The sequence below is a fragment of the Cebidichthys violaceus genome, unplaced genomic scaffold (genome assembly GCF_023349555.1).
Source record: "Cebidichthys violaceus isolate CVI_PGR_0920_01 unplaced genomic scaffold, fCebVio1.0.p SCAF_17, whole genome shotgun sequence".
Taxonomy (NCBI): domain Eukaryota; kingdom Metazoa; phylum Chordata; class Actinopteri; order Perciformes; family Stichaeidae; genus Cebidichthys; species Cebidichthys violaceus.
The window spans coordinates 2,037,622-2,056,183 of NW_027176340.1; the positions used below are offsets into that span (position 1 = coordinate 2,037,622).

The 18,562-nt window shown below is 44.1% G+C and overlaps 1 pseudogene; it reads left to right on the top strand.

The window, feature by feature from the left end:
- The window catches only part of LOC137873645 (potassium voltage-gated channel subfamily B member 1-like), a 16,699-nt pseudogene extending 3,229 nt beyond the window's left edge, over nt 1-13,470 (top strand).
- Nucleotides 13,471-18,562: the final 5,092 nt, after the last annotated feature.

The window sequence follows — 18,562 nt, forward strand, 5'->3', positions numbered from 1 at the left end:
AAAAACGGCTAAGCGTGTTTTAATCTGCGGTCGGCCATGTATGGCAGCGATTCACAGCAGGCCTGGACGGACGCAGGTAGCGTGTGGAGCATCAGGCAGCGGTCTGACATGTGTTTAGCACTCGAGCTCCACTCCTGGGAAACTAGAGCGAGAGCACATAATTAGACAGACAGTGTGTGTGTGTGTGTGTGTGTGTGTGTGTGTGTGTGTGTGTGTGTGTGTGTGTGTGTGTTTAATAATGATTTTCGTCTGGCACAGTTTGATTGCGCCGACTGAAATCTGACCCCTTGTGTCTTCCTCTCTGCCTAATGTCTCCGCCTCAGGACCCCCGATGATGGCAGCAGCATTAATAACACACGCTTCTATAATTAAAGGTTTTTTTTTTTTTTTTCCACTTGCAAATCATGGTCACTGTCATTCTCACTTTATACAACTGGTGACGTCCGGCGGTCTGCTACAGTCGATGCTGGCGCTGCATCGTTCAGTATTATGGAGGGTAAGATTCAGTCTGAACTCAGGGAGCAAATAACAACACAACCGCAGCTGCTAGCCCCTTTACCGTCACCCATATTTGATACCTCTACGTTGGCCGAGGTTTTTGGATCGTTATTGGATCGTTATTGGATCGTTATTGGATCGTTATAGTGCGTGTCAAAGTCTTGAGGTGGTACACCAGCTAAAAGCAAGCGTGCCGTCCCGGAAGCTCGGCGCTCTATGAGCTTCTTCTCAGGTGTTATTTATTGATTTGTTGGTTTTTTCCTTTCTGTAGTTGAGAGGCTAAGCTTTATATGAGTGTTTTTTGTTTTTTTTTCTTTCTTTCTTGCTTGAATAACACAAGCACTATGAAGCTCTTTAACACTGCTAACTATTATCTAGAGTTGTATAAATAGACGTGGAGTAGCTGATCTTGTTCTGTAGTTGCAGCTTGCTTCACAAGTGCAGTGGGACTGATCCTGCTGACGCCAAGAAAAAAACTAATTTCCCTGAGGGATCCATGTTTACGAATACACGTGTGTGTGTGTGTGTGTGTGTGTGTGTGTGTGTGTGTGTGTGTGTGTGTGTGTGTGTGTGTGTGTGTGTGTGTGTGTGTGTGTGTGTGTGTGTGTGTGTGTGTGTGTGTGTGTGTGTGTGCGCGTGCGTGCGTGTGTGTGTGTGTGTTGCAACTAACAATTATTTTCTTTATCAATGAATCTGCCAATTCTTTTGCAGTTCATTATTAAGTCCACAAAATGTCAGAAAATAGTGAATTGAATCGGTTAATCTACAAACCGATTCATTAATTATTAATTCATTAAATGAGAGTGAAAAGGTAAAAAGGTGTGCGAGAGGAAAAAGAAGACGGCATGAACTAGGCGTGGAGGGTAAGCCTGCGCTGTCGTTCCTCCTCCATCATTACAACATGACTATTAATCTGATTCTGCGTCGATGGAGTCAGCCCCCCCCCCCCCCCCCCCGTCTTTGATCCCCAGTGTGTAAATCCTGGTCCGGTCATTGCTGCGGATCGCACGCAGCTGCCTGCCATTGTGTACATTTGCCATATGTTGTGACAGACAGCTGTGCGTGCTCCATGGTAATCTCTGTCCACTCTCATTACAGCGTCAACGCCCCGCTCTTACATTTCACTGTGAACACACTGTAATATATAGTCGAGCATAGCATGTTCCCGTTCTGCCCTTGCATTGAAAGGCTCCACCGCCAAAGTCAGATATAATGAAGGCTTTTTATTTTTTGTTTCTCAAGCTTCTAAGATCAGTGAATGTTCATTTTCTTTAAACTGTTCTCGTTGTAAATGTCAGACTTACTTTATTTCTTCCTTACTTGGTCAAGTTGAAGGACATACAACCAAATTGTGTTTTATTACTCTATTTCAGACATTGATCAACATGATTAACTTTCTTTTAAGCATTTCATGAAGGTGTTTTAGAAAGTAGGTCACTTCTGAAGTTTCTTTTCTTTTTTTTCCCTGCCTGTTGCCTGAGGGCCCTTTAGTGCTTGCACATCCCAGCTGCATACATTATACACCATACGCTGCACTTCAAACGTCGTTCTTCTCTGGTCTCTTTTTGCATTATGTATCTCTGACCTCGCTTTACTATACTGACGATGAGCAAAGGGTCTCGGAGTGCCTCGCTCTCCAGAGTACAGTTGGGCAGAAATGAGCGGGACCGGGAGATATTTAGTGGACCGACGCCGTTGTAGGAGACATCAGGCTAGAGACGTACTGTACGGACGGCGACGGACGGACGGGACGGACGACACACGCACACGCCACGACGCACACGCACACGCACACGCACACGCACACGCACAGACACAGACACAGACACAGACACAGACACAGACACACACACACACACACACACACACACACACACACACACACACACACACACACACACACACACACACACACACACACACACACACACACACACACACACACAGAGAGAGCTATGGTCGTCAGTGCCGGTCAGGCAGGAAGTTTTTTTTTGATCTGCCCTTCCACTCCTACTGAATCATTTAAGAGGGAACTCAGTCCATGGCGAGTGTTTCACTTCTACAGAATGAAAAATAGATGGTTTTATGTTACACTTCTGCATCTGTGTTAAGTGTGCAATAGGAGGTTTGATTTGCGTGACGTTTTCTAAAGAAACAATTTGGACAATTGCCAAAAAGATCTGGAAAGACCGACTCTAAAAGTTGCCGTGCCGTTACCCTGACTTTGGGTATTTGGTGCTTTTAGCACCATTTCTGCACGTGTGCGTTCTGTTGACTCATCACAGATTTTTACACAAAAGCAGACGATGTCGATCGGGGGCACAGCGTGGGTGTAATCCGATGCTACGACTTACCATTCACAATCATCGGACGCTTACAGAGAAATAGCTTTCTGTTCAAACAGAGAGGGAGAGATCGCCGCAAAATGCGAAAAAGTGACAGCGAGAGAAAAAAAAAAAAAGGTGCAGACAGAGACAGCCGGTCGTGCAACTATTTCTGCTGTTCGCTCAGCATAAAAGTTGGAAACATCTTCCTCATGCTCCAAGAACCACCAATGTTTTTGTAGGGATAAAACAGACAGAGCAGGGCTAGCCGTTTCCCCCTTGTTTCATGCTAACCTGAGCTAGCTGGCTGGAGCGTTCCATACAGATCAACATCCTGCCCAAAATGTCCCTTCCTCTACCCTACGGTACAGTACCTTTTGTAATGCGTTCACACCTGAGCATCGGCCTCATCGCTCATCAAATGTCTCGCACTGAAACTGTAGCGTGAAGCCGATACGGAGTGTGGGCAGCGACCCGGGGCCTCCTCCGTTTCAAGGTGGAGTTCACAGGTCTCTCTCTCTCTCTCTCTCTCTCTCTCTCTCGTCTCTCTCTCTCTCGTCTCTCTTCTCTTCTCTCTCTCTCCTCTCTCTCTCCTCTCTCCTCTCTCTCTCTCTCTCTCTCTCTCTCTCTCTCGGCTCTCTCTCTCTCTCTCTCTCTCCTCTCTCTCTCTCTCTCTCTCTCTCTCTCTCTCTCTCTCTCTCTCTCTATCATGTCACAGGAGCCAATCATCGTCTGCTCTTAAATGGTAAACACAGAACAGCGGCAGGTCACCGGAGACGGGGAATTTTAGTGAACATTACTTAGCCGTCAGCAGACACCAGATCAGTTAAGGCATCTCATCGGCCTCTGTGGTGGCTCATATCAAGCTTCGGGGTTGGAAATCCTCCCGTGTCACATGGTGAGGCGTTGCACTCTGTTGCCACGGAGATAAGGCGGGCGAGTAATCACGGCATCAGAATGGTGTAATGATGTGTACTTTACTGTTACTGGAACTTACTCAATCATTTGCTTTTATTCATTCGTTCGTTCTTCCTCAGAATTCACTTTCTCTCATGACAGATGTCATGATCTCCTCACCTCTGTTTGCATCCTGGTCATAATCTGCACTAAAGTTAGGATTGTTTCATGGCCACTGCTCCTCTTATAGCCGCCCGTCTGTCTGTCTGTCTGTCTGTCCCCCGATGTTGATTAGTTGCTCTAATTGCAATTAAACCCCAGATTGACGTATTAATTGCGCCTCGGTGACCCGGCAGCTTTCTCTGCTGCTACTTTACCCTGTTGTGTAATGACCACACCCACCACACAAACACACCAACACACCAACACACCAACACGAGGACAAATAAAACAATGATTGTGATGTGCACTATGCTGCCAAATGGTCCATTTTCACAGAGCCTGGTGATGATTCAGCATGGATATATTCTGTTCTCTCTCTTTTTCTCTTTTTCTCTTTTTTGTTGCACTCGCCTGCCAACACTGCTGCCCTGTTTCAGAGTGAGAAAAAGACCAGAGCAGCTAGAGACAGCTGGAGCTCCAGCCGGCACAAAACAAGCATCAAGAACAAAGACAGATTTTTGAGTACTTGTCATATTCAGCCCGGTGTGATGCGTCTTTGCCGAGCGGAGATGCGATTGCGCTGTGAGCCGTGAGTCTTTCGGGTGAGCTGCATTTCAGTTCCACACACAAAAAAAAAAAAAAAAAAAAACTCCACTGTGTATATCAGGGATTGTAGATGTCAGGATCGCAGATGCCATACTTATTCCATTAGCAGGGCTCAGCTGTGTTATTTTTTTCTGCAGCCTGGAGGAGACTCCTCCGGCCTAATGTTCCCACAGTTTAAATAGACAGAACCGGCACAACGCTGTGAAGAACACCTCCGACTCAGCAGAGAGTCCAGAGCGGGGACGGCTCACATTCATTAAAGGCTCATCACAATCACAATCACAATTCACCTCCTCTAAAAGCATTTGTTGATGGGATGGAAACAGATTTGCTCTTGAGCGTAAAGCATTTTAGTGGTAAACCCAGTCACTAAAAATATAATGTATGCCACAAATTCATACAAGCCAAGATCAGAATGCTACAAATACATTTTCAAAACTCTATTGGTGCCAAAATGAAGTCTAATGAAGTTGTGAGATGAATAATACGGGAGCATTCAAAACGTGTGGAGTCAATCGGATGAACAGTTCAATCAAAGGACAGCATTGCTGTAGATCTGCAGATGTGTTTGTGACATTTCTATAAACGCCCTTATTACAATCCTAAAGAATACCTCCTCATCACGTCGACTGTGACGGCGGGAGGATGTTGGGCGATTTCTGGGGATCAGGGAACAATTCGCGGTTTGAAATCGATAATCTTACATCACGACGGTGATGTGGATCTATAAGCTTCTTCTGCTCTGCCAGTAGAGAAGCTCCTGTCTGGTATTTTCATTACCTGATAATCTCTCGGATCAGTTTTTCATTACGTGCTCAAACTATAGGCCTAAACAAAATGACTCAGGTGGAGTAAGGAAGCGATCTGCAGCAGTAAAGCATACGTTTGCTACTCTATTCTCTAAAATATTGTTCAAAAAAAAAAGAGTAGGGGAATTGGCACGTATTCGTCGATGCACACCTGATAACACAGCTGTTCCAGATGTTTCAGAGTCAAAGTTTTCTGTTCCAGGTAAAAAAAGGCTGGTGGCGATGATGCAGATGTTTTATCAGGGGGGGACTGACTCTCAGCGTCAGCGTTGTGCATCAGCCACAGGGGAGCAATGTCTCATATCATATCAGAAAATGTAATTCCATTTGAAATTTAGTGGAATACATGCAAGTAATAAAATACAAATACACAAGTAAAGTACAAGTACCTGAAAAGTGTTCTTAAATAATGTGTTTGAGTAGATTTACTTACTTACTTTCCACCACTGTAAGTATTGTTATTTATGTACCTTACTATCTAGTTAAGGAACCTTTTATTGAATTATGTGTTCCTTTTCTCTAATAACAAAGAAGACATCCATCAGCACGCACACACACACACACACACACACACACACACACACACACACACACACACACACACACACACACACACACACACACACACACACACACACACACAATGTGTAACTCATCACTTTAACACCACCTTCACACTTCGGAGAGGACACATCCTGCACATAGCCGCAAGCTCAAGTCATCCATCTCCCCGTGTCCTCAGCACAGGTTAGGCACACGCTCCCTGAAATAGGCTTAAAGGTGGGTTCAGAAAAGGTGATGTGAGGCGGCGGAGGAGGAGGCGGAGGGCACATCTGTGTGGGACACAGGGGGGCTAGTGAATTTGGGAGATGCTTTGTCTGATGTAGAAACAGATGGGAAAGTTGGACCGGGGGACACTTATATAAGTAGAAACCGCTCAGTGCTTCTCAGACGGAATGTGATGTAAAGTCATGATTATTAAAAAGGCACGTTATCATTGGGGGCATTATGAAAACAAGCATTTAAAGGTTTAACATTCTTTAAATTAACGGACATTTGGCCATTATGATCGGGACTGAAGTTAATGAACAGATCTGACTCTGTGAAAGTGGAGAATATGATTATTTAGCCTAATTTTATGGCGGTTTTTGACTCTCATGTTTTGTCCTCTGAGGACATCAGAGCAGCTTTTTAACGTGAGGCACAAAAGGTTAAATTCTGGTGGAGATTCAGAACTTTTTAAAGATGCAAAATATGTCATTTTTAATATTTCCATTTGATGGAAAAGTACAGCCATAAAAAAAAACATTTTTGGGTTTCTCCAAAAAAACAGAATAAGTGATGTCGTCGGTGTGGATTTTATAGGCCGAGTCTGGTGACATTAAATATTTTCTCACTTGTAACAAATCCCATAAAATGACTAAAACCAGCAATACATTGATAGGGTTTTATTGGGGCGTCGACAACTAGCTCACTAGGCCAAGAGGGTTGTCTGGGAACCGGAGGGTTGGCAGTTCGATCCTTGGCTGGGACGTGTTCTGAGTCGAAGTGTCCTGGAGCAAGACGCTGTCCCCCTAGCGGCTGAAGTACATCATTACACTAGTTGACAAGGTTCTGCATCAACAATGTCCCATTTTGAAAGAGTTCATTGTCATTAGTTTGTATGAACGGGCAGCAGGTGAGAATAGTTTCATTGCACCTCGGTCCCTGTGTGGAACTTTCCACGAAGGTGACAGTAACCCTGGGGAGGAAGTGTTTGCAGCTGCAAAAAGGCTTCTCAACTGTGTTTATTGGCAGCGTAATTCTATCCATCTTTTCCATTGAAGTATTAGTTTAAAACAAAAACAAAAAACACCGACACTCTATCTCACAGAGAACCACAACAGGCTCTGTAGGAGGAAGGTCAACCGTCAGCGCACAAAGCCAAGAAAACATTTGTTGGCAAATCACAGGAGCGGTAACACAATGAGAGGATTAGAGATGCCACTCAACATGCCAAGAGAAAATAAAGAGAGTGAGTCACTGAGTGTAACAATCCCTCCATTGATTCAGATCATCGTGGGGAAAAGGGCAAACCCGGTAAATCAGCGTTTCACTCAGCATGACGCAAGGGAAAGCCCTTAAAACCAGACGATTACAAAGCAACTTTGTTCATGTCATCTGATCTTAGACCCAAATGTGTATCTCGTATTTCTGTTTTCACTCTTTCCTTCCAGTATGTGACTGTATGTCAATATCTTTGAGATCCCATTCACTCCAACGGCCAACGGATTACACTGCTTTGACTAGATTTTAGCAGCGGCTAATAATATCAGCCGTTCACTCGCTGCAGAGTTACTTTTGAGATATTTGTTTGGATTTATTTTGAGAGTGAGGATGTGATCCTAAGAGTGCTGGAGTTGAACAATTTAAAAAGTGACCCACTGAGTGAGACGAGCGCTCTGCTGTGTTTGTTGCTATAGCCACACGTTTAGAGCTTTACAGGTTCACTGTTGAGGTGAAAGAGAGAAACTTTTTATTTAGCCATATTTTGACAAAAAATATGATTTTGGCAACGTCTAGCGGTCGGTGCCGTGAAATTGTGGTTGAGTCACGGTCCCCAGAGGATGCAATCCTCTTGACTTCGGTGCTCTTCTGACTGACAGGTTAACATCAAGTGTCTTTAAGTGAAACGTCTCTACATTGCCGTGACATTTGGTCTGCCTACAGACAACCTGTGTCAGAAATCCTGAAACAAGCACAACCTGGCGACACAGCAGGTCATCGTTGACCTCCTAATCATTCGGTACACTCTCTGAGGATTCTCCCGTTGTGTCTCCTTTCCCCGTCCATCCCTTCCTTGGGCGAGCATGGGGCAGAATTAACCTTATATGCAGTGTGAAAACCAGGCTACCTCTGCAAACCGCCGTGGCCCCGTGAGCGCCCACTCACGCACACCTTCTCCAGGACAGGGTAGCTTCCACTCCAGGAGGATATTAAATATTCAAGCCCTTGCCTCTTGGCCTGTGGGGTAGGGAGACCTGAGGCTAATTACTGAACTGGGAGTGATGAAATGAGAGTGTGTGTGTGTGTGTGTGTGTGTGTGTGTGTGTGTATTATGCATGTGGGTTTGTTTTGTTATGCATGAGTGTGTGTCAGGCTTGTGTTGAAGTAGCAGCAGTCTTGGTCAGACTTGTCGTTAAGAAGAACTTACCATATCCCTCTTTAACATTGCATCTGCGTCCTAATACTCCTGCTGCATAGGGAAATATATTAACCCAAATGCATTTTAGCTTCATCGCCTTTATCCGCACTGCTGGAACACACTCCTCTCTTTCTGCTCAACTCTGTCTGGCAGCAACAAGAAGACATCCATATTCAATTTCCTCATTTGTAAAACGGTGTCATTGTCGCGTACACACACACACACACACACACACACACACACACACACACACACACACACACACACACACACACACACACACACACACACACACACACACACACACACACACACTCACAAGTTTCTGCAGCAAAGCTCAGACTGGTTTGCCACGTTCCCTCTGTGTCACAGATTTGTCACAGTGCTGAGTGTCCTCAGCAGACGCTTCTCTCTCTCTCTCTCTCTCCCCCTCTGTCTGTACTGCATCTCTGTGGTGAGATCACATCCCTATAGCCTCTTCCCTGGATGACCTCGGTTTGGAGTTTTCCGCCCCGTGTGGGAGGGGAAAAAAGGTGAGTAAGAGAAAGGTTGAGCTGGTCATGCTTTGGTTGTGCTCCAAACACACCTAAGTTCAGTCTTACGTATTCAGCATGACTTATTAGCGAAGCTCAGGCCTAGTCAGTGCATCAACATAGATTTGCGTTGATCTGCCGAGTGTGGTTTCCACTGGATGCTCCATTTTAGATCTGAGCCTCTTTGTCTTTAGAAATGTTGCTGCTAAATCTCAACTGGTACAATTTCCTTTTCCAACCTCTGCAGACTTTGCGGTGTCCGAGAATCTGACCTCAACTTTACCGATGGCAATGTTAGTAAGAAGACATCTACCTCTAATGGGGTCGTATTTGAGAGCTTTCATCCATCACTTTGGTCTCAAGAGAGCCAGGCTATTTCAGGGATCGATCTGTTAAGAGTTTACATTTTTTCGTTTGCCCTTTAAATTGACTACGCTCTCACAGCTGAACTATTTGGCTGCTGAAGTTGAAATGCCGTCCCTCTTACCTCCACCACAGCAGGGCGCCTCTGCTTTTAGTCCCTCTCTCCTCAAAAGGCCAAGGGTAGGCGTGCAAGCAGACACCTGTCAAGATTAATTCAAGTTTACCGCCGCTGATTGGCGCCAGGGAATAATCCTGCTCACCACTGGCCTGGGAACACATGCCTCCGCAGTGACCTTGTGATGGATTTTACACCGACTCTGGGACAGGAATAATAGGCGTTTGCACACCGACACGCCCACGCAGCCTTCTTAATCGCCAGGACTACGATGAGACCCTATTGTACTCGGCAGATTATATCTTCAGTAAGTGGCTCAATGCTTCAGGAGGTCTCCAGTTGTCTGTCAGGCAGGCTCATTGCCCATGCATGGTGTGCTCTGTAAAACAAGTAATGCATTGTGGTCTTCTTGTAGCCTTGGGCATTGAAGGATTATGCACACTGTATAGAGGTTTTTAAAAATGTATCAATTCAATCTCGAACTCTCTCGTCTCCCTCCTTCACTGTCTCTCTGCAATGCGTGTCGTGACTTGAAGGGAAAGAACGGAAACATCTGCCCCAGAGATGGCGTTTGCTCCGACCCCGTTTTCTTTCCAAATGCTGACGTGACATTTCGTGAAGACTTCGGAGAAAGTAGCCAGGAAGTGAAATGGGCCGTGAACAAATATCATCAGTAAATGGCTACATCGCCAGTTGCGATATTTTAGTCGTTTCATGAAAAGCAATTTTAGGGTCTCAAATGGAATCGCACCGCTTTCACACATTGAAATGGCGTTTCTCACGGGACTGACCTTCTTCCTCTGACACTATTTCACTTTGATGGAGCGTTTTTAAACTTTCAGCATGTAGTTCAGGGGCAACCGCTAACGTTAGCTCCACTGTGTCTACAGCCTTGCTGGCAGTGAGGCGCAGCGATACTTTGATACTAAATGCTAACATGCTTACAGTGATAATGCTAACATGCTGATGTTCAGCAGGTAATCATTACCGTCTCCCCCTTCGTCATTTAGCCTGTTAGCATGCTAACATTTACCGATACAGAATAAACACAAAGGAGCAGCTGAGGCTGATGGACATGGGATACATTGTACAAGTATTTGTGCAGCTTTTGGTACGTGCAATAAAAGTGTTGCGCAAATAAAGATATTGACCCGATGATGGTACTAAATGAAAAATCAGGGGGTCACCAAAGTCTGCAGGATTCGTCCTCTGAGGACCTTAAATATATCCACAAAATGTCATGATAATCCATCCAATATGTGTTGTGATGTTTCCGTTTAGATTGACAGGCATTGCTACCCCTAGGATAGCAATGCCTGGGTATGTTCCTTCAACATTACTATGTACTTATCAGTATTTTTCCTCTCCGCTTTGTATTCCAGATCCTGGCAATTATCTCCATCCTCTTCATTGTGTTGTCCACCATCGCTTTGTCTCTGAACACCCTCCCAGAGCTGCAGGACACAGATGAGTTCGGTCAATCCACAGACAACCCTCAACTGGCCCATGTGGAAGCTGTGTGTATTGCCTGGTTTACTATGGAGTACCTGCTTCGCTTCCTCTCCTCCCCCAGCAAGTGGAAGTTCTTCAAGGGTCCGCTAAACATCATCGACTTGTTGGCCATCTTGCCCTACTACGTCACCATCTTTTTGACGGAATCCAACAAGAGTGTGCTGCAATTTCAGAACGTCCGCCGCGTGGTTCAGATTTTCCGGATCATGCGGATCTTGCGTATTCTGAAGCTGGCTCGTCACTCCACGGGTCTTCAGTCTCTAGGTTTCACTCTCAGGAGGAGCTACAATGAGCTCGGCCTGCTTATCCTTTTCCTGGCCATGGGCATCATGATCTTCTCCAGTCTGGTGTTCTTTGCCGAAAAGGATGAAGAGGACACCAAGTTCAAAAGCATCCCAGCTTCTTTCTGGTGGGCTACCATTACTATGACAACAGTAGGCTACGGCGATATCTACCCAAAAACCCTACTGGGAAAGATAGTTGGAGGATTGTGCTGCATTGCCGGAGTACTGGTGATAGCCCTGCCCATCCCCATTATTGTGAACAACTTCTCCGAGTTCTACAAAGAGCAGAAGAGGCAGGAGAAAGCCATCAAAAGGAGGGAGGCTCTGGAGAGGGCTAAGAGAAACGGCAGCATTGTTTCTATGAACATGAAAGATGCATGCGATGAAGAGCTCATGGATATAATGGTGGAAAATAATGATGAAAAAAAGGAGACGATGCATGATAATCATGTGACTCCTAGTGTGCAGAAAGGGACACTCAAACTCAGGTCACAGATGAGCCCCTGCAGCCCCACCAAGACCCTGGAATCAAGCTACCAAGAGCAGGCCAAGCCCTCTAGCAGCCCTCAGCACCTTAGCGCACAGAAGCTGGAGGAGATGTACAATGACATGGCCACGGCCCGGTCCCATCCCAACCTCAACAGCAAGGAAAAGGGCCCGCCGTCTAAAGCAGTCAGGCAGAGAGCAGACATAGAGATGGGAAGCATCACCGCTGAAGCCATCACAAGCAAAGCAGAAACAGTTGCAGACATGAGAAGCATGTCCAGCATTGACAGCTTCATCAGCTGCACCACTGACCTCCCTGAGAGCTTTCGCTTTTCCCACAGCCCCATCAGCAGCATGCCGGGGAAGGTCAGCACTCATCCAAGCCTGGAGCCCACTTTGGAGAATGAGAACGAAGGATCCCAGGGTACCAATACGCCCCAGACAGGACGAGGCACCAAGCTTGGCCCGTGTGCCGACAGTCCCAGGGCTCTGCGCTTCAACAACCCACTCAAACGCCACTCTCTCAAGGTCAACTTCAGAGACGGGGGAGATTTAGGGACGGGGGCCCTCTCAGACAGCTCGTCAGTCCAGAGCCCTGAGGAGTCCGTCTATACAACTGCCAGAAGTAGGACACCCAGCAAGAGCCCGGAGAATTTACTGCCCAGCAGCCTCTTCACATTCCACGACGCATCCATCAGTAAATTCATCGACGCCGACACAGACGAGGAGGAGCACCTGCACGATGGTTCAGGCGTCAATCCCTCCCAAAGACTGCTGAAAAGAGCAAGCCCCAGGTTCGGCCATCACTCCGGCTTCCAGCGAGGGGCCATGGAGGGCCTGCAGGCGAAGCTGGGGAACAGCACACTGCCGGTAGAAGGGCGGGAGAACCACGTGGCTCAGGAACTACGAGCACTTCAGGGAGAGAAGGGTCACTCTAACGCTTAAAGATACAATAAGGGAGAGGCCATGAAGGAAGCATACAGGAGATGAGGAAGCGAAAAAGGGAATTTAGCAAAACTGAACTTCCCAAAAATATGAAAAAGGCACTGAAAACATTTGCCGGAACATTTGAAGAATTTCATTACAAAGTGCTTCTGTCATGGAAATAGCTGTGGACAACGGGAAAGATGTTTGTGTTTTACTCTCGAGCTTTTTCTAAGACTCCTGAATGAATCACTTTAGCAGAAGACTCTGATCCAAGAAGTTTGAGGAATGCCCGTCTGGTAGTTTTTACTATTTATACATCTCTTTTAGTCCAGATCGACATATAATAATTACAGCCTAGTTGTAAGAGTAAAAGGATATACTTTTTATAAGCAAAAAAAAAAAACTATTTTCTGGCAACTATAGAGCAAAAGCTGTCCAGTTCGTAGCAAACCAGAGAAAGCATTAACACGGCACCGCAAGACGGGAAACTCATCCAGCTGCAGTTCAGATAACGTACGCGTTTCTTTAAGTTATTAGTCAAACTGTGTATAATTATGGCATCACAAAAGCAACAGTGTGTACAGTTTGCTTCCTTTAACTTCCTTCCTCAAAACTGGCCTTAGTTCATGTTGTGTTTGTATGAGGCAGAAAGAGCCACAGACATACATATATAAATATTCACAGTATATTTATTGTTATGTAGCGCTCTTGATCTCTTAAGTGCGACCTTGAGGAGAAAGTATTTGTGTCTGAGGTTTATTGTCTTGCTGGTCTATATGTTTTACTGAACAGAATACATTTAGACACTGCGAGGCGGCGTCCATTGATTTCCTTCTCGTCCTCATTGTGCCCCGACGGCCGGCAAGAAAGAAAGAAAGAAAGAAAGAAAGAAAGAAAGAAAGAAAGAAAGAAAGAAAGAACCAACATGATCATTATCTTCATTGTGAACACACAGAACTCTTTATCTTTTGTTTTGGTTGGAATCGGTTTTAAATCTGGAGAAAATCTAAAAGTTTGACGTGTTATTTCAAAGCTCTCTCAAAAGGCGCCGTCCCTCCTGTTGTAGCCGATAGACTGAACTTCACATACAGTGAGCGTCACTAGAGCTGGAAGGACAGCGCTGGAGATCACCGAGACGTTCTACGTCCAACCTGTAGGAGTGTGATTATTGTACAACTACACAAGCAGAATATTACAAAAAAAAAAACACATTTATTGTACAAGGAAAAGAATGAAAATTTATATTTTTATGATATATTTCTAAAAGAATGGACTTTTAGACAAATATATTGTGCTAATCTTGTAGTTTTCACTATGTGTACTGCATTGTTTTGATGGCATTTGTTAGACAATATACTGTAGTAGACTTTGTATTGTTTGCCACTGTCTCCTTGTAAATGTGTGTCCCTCGATCCTTTTGTGCAACGTGAAGAACCAAAGAATTGTTCTTTCTGATAACTCGTGCAGATGATGGTACATTTTTACTGTTTTCGCTCAAAAAATTGAAGAAATTGAAGCATTCCTTTTTTCTTTTTTAGATTAGACATATTTCAGGGAACCATGCTCGCTCACTCAGTACAGACGTGTGTGCAGATGAGAGGACTGGCCTCTTCAGAGGAAAGCTGTTGACGGGGAATGAAGAGGGAACACATGCATCCCGAAAAAGCTAATTTGATTCTTTACACACTGTGAATCTCGGCAAGATGTTTGCTTCCAGGGATCCTTCGTACAAGTTCACATGACATCTCCTAGAAAACGTAAAGCCACCTCGCAGTACAGCTCGAGCACACAAACAGCATGGAGGTTCCTCACGTGTCTGTCCTGTTCCAGCTTTTCTGTGTGCACCCGACCCTGGGTGTTGATCATCTGGTGCTCTTGAGTACATCACTCATGCAAGCATGGTCTAATAGCATTGTTAACTTTACAGCAGAACATGCGAGCACGCTGCAAAGCATCTATTTTTAGTGGTGGAACTTTACGCTTAAAAGGAATAGAAGTATTTATGCTGTGTGGTTGTTTGCAATCATTAGACATGATGCGAGATAGATATTTCTGTGCCTTTGCTTTCAACATACGCCTAACTCCACACACACACACACACACACACACACACACAATCACTGTCTAGTGGAGCCCAAATGACAATTAAACAAACTGTACAGCAAATAAACACGCAGAGAACCGGCTCATTATGCCGTCAGACTAATAGCAGATACTAGCCTGATTACAACTGACTGCTGTAGCGCTGTGCTTCTTCACCTCAAGTTCAACTTCAGCCCAAATCTCGAGCACACACACGCACACACACACGCACGCACACGCACACGCGCACACACGCGCACACACACACACACAACATTGTGTGTGTGGGCTGTCTCTTTTAAAAGCGTTCCCTCAGACGGGACAATCGTCATCACGCTGTGTGAGAAAGTTACACTGCCAGATAATGCACACTCATGCTTTGACAACAGGGTGTGTGTGTGCGTGTGTGTGTGTGTGTGTGTGTGTGTGTGTGTGTGTGTGTGTGTGTGTGTGTTTTTCCATTACCAGCGTGAGTCTTTTGTGCATAATGACGTTGGGTTGCGACATTCTTTTGAGAGATGTGTTCATTTGTGTCATTCTATAAATATCGTGCAAAAGAAGAGCCTGAGCCAGAAGGAAAGACTCGGTTACAGCAGAGTCATGGAGGAACACACTTTTGTTTGTTCCTCCATGACTCTGGTAAAACAGTCACTGGTGTGTGGGATTTGGAACAGCCGAGCCCTTAACACTGCATGGTAATGATATCAAAATGACAAAATGACAAACGGTCATATGACTTTCTCTCATGAAGGCATGAGAAACAAAAGAATGACTAGATAGATAAAAAGAGAGGGCGCAAAGATTCATTAATATTCATCACACAACAGTCAGACATGCAGTAAATATTAAAAATGTCAAGATTGCTTTTTATATATTTATTTTTGTTTTCCGATCTGCACTTTATTGATTTCTTCTGCATTAAATCCTCTGCTTTCTAGTAACCATGCAAATAAAATGTCAACACACAAAGGTTCAAACACACTTTCCATAAGCACATGGTATAATATCATTAAGTATCAATCTCACTTTCTTGAAGCACAATAAGTCAATTACAGACACATAATTTCATTTTCAGAATCGTCCCCCTTCTTCTTCTTCATGGAGTGAATCACCTCTGCTCCGCTCACAAGGCCTGTATGCTGCCCTTACTGTGTGTGGGGAAATGGCTGTTTTGTAAAATTTCATACTTTGTACCGGTTGACTTTGTAGAATCCTATCTTCGTGGTTTCCTGTCGTTCAATGCATGTAGCGCTGTTAAACTTTGACTCACAGAACTTTGTAAATATCATGGAAGAAGCTGTATGAAAAGCATCCTTGAAGCGATGTTCTCCTTTTACTGACTGATGCTTAATAAAAGAAAAAATGATCCAGTGTTGTCGCCTCACTTTGTTAACTGAAATGTGTTTCTATAAAAAAAACAAAAAACAAACACTGAATACACAAGAGGAATGTAATAAATGAGATTGTGCAGCGACTGAGCGTGTGGTTTGTGGATGGAACTCTTGTACAACAGCACCCTCTAGTGTTACGTTACAGGCTGCAGTTAAAATATATATTCTCTATCAATTAGTATTCCAGAAAAATGTCCAAAAAAATACAGAAAAATGTCCATCACCATTTCCCACGGGCAAAAGTGACATTTTATAATGTCTTATTTTGACTGTCCAAAACCCCAAAATAGCATTTTCAACTTGCAGTTATATAAACATACAGAGGCAGAAATGACGTTTAGTAAGCTAGAGACAGAAAATGTTTGCTGGAAAAATGACTTAAATGATTTTCTGTCAATCGACTTTATTTCTATTTTATTCAATATAAAGTTTGTGACAAAATGTACAATATATGCTGTTTCCATCATGCGTTTGACCTCAAGAGGTGGACAGAGTACTACAATATTGTACTCAAGAAAAAGTACTGTTACTTTAAATAAACTTTACTCAAGTAAAAGTACTTGGGTAAAAGCAAAAAGTAGTTAAGTTAAAATGTACTTTGGGTAAATGAATGATATATATGATACTACGGTTGAATTATGGTGTAGGCTACAAAATAGATTGCATTAAATGTCAACTTCTACACACGTGGAGCATCAGCAACGAGCCTCCAACAGACGGCACTCTGCTGACGTAGCAGTGTCTCGTTGTACTCACCTGTCTGAATGGCAGCCTGCAGGTCTTTGGCACAGCGAAGTCCTCCACAGTCTGCTCCTGTTTCAACTTGTCACCTCGTTCAGTCTCAAAGCATAGTAGATCCAGTCCGGTCGGCCTCTCTGGTCCCAGTAAAACCAGTCCAGTCGGCCTCTCTGGTCCCACTGCGCTCCTCATTCAAAACGAGCTGAAAGGGGTTCTACCATCATTATATTGTATTTTTAATACGGCCAGGTGGCGCTGGCCTATGACCGGTAATCAATCATTTCCGGAGAGTCACCTTTCTGGTCGTGGAGCTCCGCCCTCTTGTGGCCGCAGACGGGGCTGCAGCTTCTTCAGTGCAGCTGGTTTTATCTCCTTTCTTCTGCTCCTTGATTCTGACACAGTTTATCCGGACTTGTTGTTTGTGAGACATTTGTTTTTAGTCTGTCACGGAAATGAAAAAGTACAATATTGTGATGAACAGTTGGTCTACTAAAGTCAAATTACAGATACTTATAAATACATTTTAGTAGTAGTACTAGGCTACAAGTAAAGACAAAAAAAACGACTTTGTTACAGTAACGAGAGTGAATATAATCCGTCACTTCAACCGCTGCCTTTAACCATTATCCTATAATAACTTTTTTTTGTATATGAAAATCATATTATACGGGGGTCAGTGATCTTTATTGGGTTCTTGACATATGAAAGTTTGTAACGGGCTCAAACAATATCAGTGGAATTATCTTCCAAAGCAGGAAACAGATTCCCATTTATTTCCAGAGTCAATGCAGTCACAGCTTAAACAAAAGCCACTAAAGTCTGGCTCAGTGCAATAAAATGCTCCAATACAATGAAAATGAATGTCTAGTGTAACCAGGAGGAGAAGAGTACTTATATAATGTATATAGTGAGAAGCATGCTATACTGTATTAGGGATTTCTGCACACGTGCTAAGCAGTTTATCACCGTAACATTGGATAATCCACCTCACATCATGGATCAGGAATAACTTTCTATTATAGATGAAAGGAATGTGTACGTATGAGGACCAGCCATGGATTAAATACTCAACATATGCTTGTGTGCAAATTAGTTCGCTGTTGTCAATTGTTGCTGGGGTGAAGATCTTACGTTACAAGTCAAACACACAACTAAGACTAAGTTAAGTTATGAGTTACACACAGTGAGTTAAACACAGGAAATACATTTGAACTGAGTCCTTTGTTCATTTGTTTCTCACCCTTATGATTGGGCCTTTGAATGCTAAACACTAAAAACCATCAGATAATAATTGGAGGCGGGTTTTCTCTAACTCAGTGTCCATGCCGTCTCAGCAGACTCACAGCAAAACCTGGAGACAGAAAAGAACTACTTTAGCTTCACTGTTCAAGGCCATGGATCTGTATTTTTTCCATTATTTAAAATAATAATTTTTGCCACTAGCACGCTCATGTGTGCAAGTTAAAGTTCCTGCTTACTGTAATCATTCCTCCTCCTTTGCTGTGAGATAAATCCAGGTTCAGGTTAGATCACTTGATTTCTAAAGTTGCAGTATTCTATTAGATGACTGTCTTTAAACATGTGGACCGATCCTTCGCACAGAAAAAGGCCTTAAAGTAACATGAAAGTGTCACTTGGGTTCCTGTGTATG